General features: G+C 43.0%; 1 protein-coding gene across 1 annotated transcript in view; it reads right to left on the reverse strand.

Annotated features, from left to right (window-relative positions):
- The window catches only part of LOC102379220 (tensin-3), a 477,473-nt gene that overhangs the window by 345,187 nt on the left and 126,286 nt on the right, over positions 1-6,000 (reverse strand).

Genomic DNA, 6,000 nt, shown 5'->3' on the forward strand with positions numbered 1-6,000 from the left:
AGGCCAGGTTCAAATTTAAATACTAAGCATAGTAAAAAAGTTCAGTTATCAGTAAAAAGTTTGCAAATTATCAGTTAAAAAAAAAATATTGGGTTAGCAATCCTGCTTGACTACAGCAGTGGTTTTATACCTGGATGCCCCCACTCCAAGGGTCCCTCTTCACCCCCAAACCATGCTCCCCCTCCCCCCCCCCCACCCCCCTCAGCCTCATCCCTGCTGGCCCTGCCTTGCCCTCCCATCCCAGCACAGAACCACAAAGAAGAATTACTGTTTGCCTAAATAGGAAGTGAGAAGTGTTACCAACAGATAAAGAAGCAGTACGTGGTTGGGGTGGGAGAGGACTACAGACTACAAAGTCCTAAGAGAATGCTCCAGGAACACTCTACTCAGACACTGTTCCGCTCTGTCCTCCAACACCCAGCCTTGCTCAGACATAGAACTTCAATCAAGCTCTAGCTGTTTAGTGCTTTTACAGACAGCTCAATTTTTCCTACAGACTTTGCAGGCAGGCATTTTTAGGTTTGTTTGTTTGTTTTTTTATGGACAGTTGGCAAACAAGCACAAGTCATAATAGCCCATGGAGGACTCCTGGGACAGATTTTTGCTTTTTAATAATACCTTCCTCTCTTTTTTTTATTGGAAGTAGTTGATAGGTAAAATGGGGCTGTGGAGGACCAGGGCATTGTTGTAGTAGAAAGGAGACTTCTGCAAGACCTCCCAAGGACAGCCATAATTTGAATTTTCCTGGTCTCCTGAGGAAGTATGTTCTATATACCACTGGCCTCAGGCGGGAAAGCCAGCCTCTGGTCATCCAGCAGGCAAATCGAGGGCCTGCCAGCACCCCTGGGAGGACTGAGGGGGCTGTACCAGAGTCCTCCCGGGAGTGTGGTCTCCTAATCTGCCTGCCGGATGACAGGAGGCGGGTGCTGCTGGCTGGGACCAGCGCTGAAGCCAGTAAGCCTGGCTTCAAAACTCAAAACGGTTCGAGTTCCCATGTTTAATTTTCAAGCTGTTTCAAAGGCTTTTGTTTCGTTTCAATTTTACTGTTTCAAGCTCGAAATGCATTGAAACAGGTTCAAAACGAAACACCAGGTAAAATTTTGCACAGCCCTAGTGCTTTCTGCCTCTCAGACTTTTCATGTAGGCTCAGTCTTAAATACTTAAAGCAGTTTAAGCACAGAAGTAGAACCATATTAATCCAACATAGTTTTTGCTCACTTCCTGCCTGATGTCACAGAAACTTGATTATTGCTCCCCCTACTTTCTTTAAACAACTCACAAAATGATGCTTCAATTTCCTGGGATTCTGCCTGTGCATTCTTGTGCTCTCCAGGGTTGCTTGAAAGCTACTGTTTGAAGCAAGGATTTCTCTCTCTCTTTTAGGAAAAAATGAACTAACAATAACACTCTCCTCACTTTCCTGCTCCCAGGCTGCTACCACAAACACTATTGCTGGGGCAGCAACTCTTCAGATGGGAGAGGCTGAAACGATTAGTAATTACAGTTACAAAAGCATAAACCCCCGTCTCAAAGTTCTTCTTTTCCCTGCTCTCCCTTCAATTTTTATGAGCCAAGGAAATACCCTATGACCTCTTCATATGGGAAGCCCCATAGAAAAGTTCAATTAAATGATGACTAAAAGAGCTCTTTATGATGAGGTAGGGTCCCTAATTACAAAAACTTTGCAGAGGCAAGGCACATATCTATTTCTGTGGAGTAGCATCAAACTAAATCAAATGGCAAAGAGAAAGAAAAGTCGGCCAAGGGAAATGCCAGAGAACTCATCTCCCCTAGCCTCTCTGTTATGAATTGTTTTTACTTTTGTCACTTAAAAAAAAAAATCCTCACCGGTATTTATTTTTTAAATTCTACATGGTACAATCCCATAAAGTAACCAGTTACTTACAACCACAACAGAAAATCGAGGAGAAAAAAATCCCATCATGGTGATTTTTGCTCAACTCAAATGGAATTTCAAAATGTAGATATAACAATGACAGGAAATTACACTAACAAACCCGAAGGGTTTTTATTTGTGCCTCAAAATTCTTTAGAAAGTTTTCCCACAAGGGAATACATTCCCAATTTTCTTCTCTAAATCAGCATGTCATGTTCACTTCAGATTTCATTATCAGAAAAAAAGGTTAATTTTACAGTGTGTACATAGGCCAAGTAATGAGATGCTATCTACCAGTAATATAAAATGGATTTTAGAACAGACGCAATTTGAGCAGCTTTTTTAATGGCTATATCAAAATTCTTACTCACAATGCTCCTTTACAACAGAGCACAGTGGGCAAACTGGATAATACTTTCTGAAATAGGAAGCAAAACAAAGCACACAGATCTTCTGTTAATTTTGAATGTGGCTTATCTGTTAGAAAGTATGCTGCTGGCACATGATTCAAAAACACACACAGTGTTTGACCTTACTGCTTTTAACACAAGCCTACGTGAATCTGGCCATATGACATGAGTTGCTGCTTTTATAAAGATTAGCAGAAACTTTATATATAGTGAAGACTATTTTTTCTCTCAGTATCTTTGATTATTCCCATAGCTCTACAGGGAGGATCAATTCTCGTGACAATGCCTACCACTTAATAAAATGACATGGCAGAAAATGTGACAAGACTGTCTCTGCTAGAAGCCACTCATTGTAATGTGACATAAAATGGTGTCATCCAACCAGATGATATTAAAATGCAAAAAGGAGACAAACAACAAACAAGCACAACCAAGGGAAAAAATACAAGGATTTTCAGTGGAAACCTGCCTTGGAAAATTACCATTTAAACAACATTTTAAAAGTTCTCCTTTTCAAACAACTCATGGAAAATCAGGAATATTTGTTCCTGTTATTTTTACTGCACTTGGAGCTGGGATTCCAAAGCATCAGGCACTATGCTAAACACCAGAGATGAACTGGCACCTGGAGCAAGCTGCTGTTGCTGCAGGGGTTAATAGAGAACCGGATGCTGATCAGTGCACGGAGTGGTCATTTCAAGCCAAAATTTGGTGATGGAAAGCCAACAGGAGGGTTAACATTTCCAACTTCTGCCCACTGCCCCCCCACCTCCTCCCCAGGAACAGCTTCCCTCTATCCAGAGCCCACCCCATGGCTGCTGCTTTGCCCTCCTAGCCATTTTGTGCCTGCCCGCCAGAGCTGCTGCAAGGAAGGTAAAAGGTATAGTTATGAAGAAGGAAAGATAAAGCACTTCCTGCCCCCCCACCCCTCCTTTAAGCAGCACCTGGGACACTTGTCCTGTTCACCCACCTGTAGGTACACTACTGCCAAACACAGAACAGAAAGAGTATATGGGAACAGGGAACTGCTGGAGCCCAAGAAAGGAAGTTCACAGGTATGGATCAGTGAACTGAACTGCAGAGCACCACACAGAAGGTCACTGCGTGAGAAAAAGAAACCAGGTTCCCTAACCTACCACCCAGTGCCCTACTCACACAAGGTCATTACCTCCCAGCTGAAGAGCCTTGCAGGCAAGGCTGACAACAAGCTTTTCAATGTCAATGTGCATTTGTGTGGTTAGCAGATGAATGCGAGTCCTCCCCAGTCTTTCACCCCACATTCTTTGAGACTGAATTTCATATACAGATCACAGGCAGTCCACTGCACAGTTTTATGAGTCCACAGGAGCTAATGACTATTCTTCTGAGTAGTGTGGAACTGCAATCTAGCAGTTTTCAGACCACTTTCAAACAATGTTTTCAGACCACTATAAAATATGTGTGGCCTGGCTTTTATTCTTGACATTAAAAACGTATCTAGTATGAAGTAAGTGCTTACACGTGGGCTTATTCATTTTTTGACAATTTAAAAATGAGATGTCAGCTATTAAATTAGTAATCACCAATGGAGAAGTGCTTCAACAATTAAAAAGGGGGGGGGGGGAACCCCTTCTAAACACCCAGATCTTTAGTTTTCATCCAGACTCTAATCCCACATCTCCAACTACAGCCTTGTTTCCTCAACCCCAAGGCTCCAGAACTGAACTATGCTCTCCATAGTTTTATTATATTGACTCTCATTCCTAGCCTGGATCCTCCAGCTCACGTCTCTAACCTGAAAATAGAGAACAAGGGAGGCAAAGAATGGAGGAAGATGTCTAGTGAATATAATGGGAATCCAGAGTAGGAGGCTGAAGATGTACCAGCTGATGTTCAGTGCTTGGCAGAGGAAGCCATTTGCAGTGCACAAACTAGTAAAGCAAAAAGCAACCAAGCTGTATATTCTTGAGCCCTGGTTACAAAATCACCATAGCCATTTTATTAATTCTTTACATTCAGAGGTTTTCCTCTCATTTATGAAACATCCTTATAATTAAGACAGAGCCAATGGCTATGGAACAGGCCTCAGGCCAAAAAGCCATTCATATAATCATATATATGGTCTTTTCAAAAACTTCTATGCTCTGAAGACACAGCTTTATCAATAGCACCAGCTTTTCTTTGATCAGTGCTTTTTACATAAAGCAGTACAAGGGAGTAGAAAGTTCTCGGCTTCAGACTACAAGAGCTGGATCTGTGGTTAGAACTCTTGTTGGCAAACCAAAGCTTACATGAAGCACAGAAAAGCCCCTCCAGTTCTTCCTCCTGAAACCCGATTCCCTTAGGGAAAGGAACAAAAGAAATCTTGAAGCCAACAGATCCAGCAGAATGCCTGGGAGAAGCAGCAGGACTAACAGGCAGGGACAGAGTTCTCTCAATAGCCTCTTCCAGGCTGACAACTGCGCAGGCCCAGTGAAAAATCAAGGTTATCCTATTGTTGCTAAGCCCAACTGCCCTCTTTGAGATGAAGTTCCCACAGGAAATGGCTGACTAGTCTGCCACAGCGAAGTGTGATCCACACTTCCTATGTCAGCAAGAGCAGTGCCAAATGCTTTTGCCAAATGCCAGCAGTTATCTGTGTGCAAATAAGCTTTGCTAAGCCTATCTCCCTGCAGTGATTACTTCACATGTACAGTCCACACAATCTGCATTGGCAGAGTATGAATTCCTCTCCTTGTGACTGATGAACCCACCAACTCCCAAGATAACTTCACATTTTATTTGTACCTGGAAGCTGGCAGACAGGGACCTACCTGTTTTTCAAACACAGCTGGTCCACCTCATGTCTGTTAATTTTTCTACCGTGGCTCAGGCTGTACTGAAGGCAGCTGTCAACTACAGCTTAGAATTTAACAAGATCTCAGCACTTCTGTCCAACAATGCCATGTATACGTGCAAGGCTCTCCGATGTACTCCAGAGAACAATGCCCAGCACAGTTCATGTCACCTCCAATGCGCACATTCTGTCTTTAGTAACATCTGGCACATGCAGTTCCCTGATGTGTATAGCCTGGTTTCCGCCTTCAAGACAGCCTTCAAGTACTGTCCAGGCCGTAAGCTCCAGTACAGGGAGTCCCTCACTTATCAAAGTGGGGACCCACATGCAACTGTCGCTGCAATCAGAGCCTGTATTCAAAAGGTGGAATTTATGGTTCAACACGGTCCATTACTACACCAAGGATATGTAGTAGTACCAACAGTTTGTGTACAAGGAGCTGGAAGACTGTGCCTGTATTTTGGGACTGTTTGTGACTGGTTTCCACATCTTCACACGCTGGCAAAACATTGCCTCACCATTCCAACCGACTCAGTGGACACTGAGTGTGTGATCTCAGTTTAAGGACAAGCGTTTATCCCACACAGACAGAAGATGTCAGTGGCAACTGTCGGTGGATGCTGCATGCTAGTGTTTAACAGTTAGCATGAATTGCCCGTGTCAAGGTTAGCAATGAGCATTGTTAAAATTCCTTTTAACGTCATCAATAAAGTATGGTGATGGTATTAGTTACAACTGATGGTGTGTATAGCTTTATTTCATAAGACATTTCAGTTTAGAGTTTAATTAAATGCTTAGATTGTGTAATGTGTCAATTAATGGCTTCCAAGGGCTTAACTGTTTTGCCAGAGGCATGGGGGGGGGGGGGGGGGGGTCTG

Source organism: Alligator sinensis, unplaced genomic scaffold (assembly GCF_000455745.1).
Source record: "Alligator sinensis unplaced genomic scaffold, ASM45574v1 scaffold882_1, whole genome shotgun sequence".
In the NCBI taxonomy this organism is placed as follows: domain Eukaryota; kingdom Metazoa; phylum Chordata; order Crocodylia; family Alligatoridae; genus Alligator; species Alligator sinensis.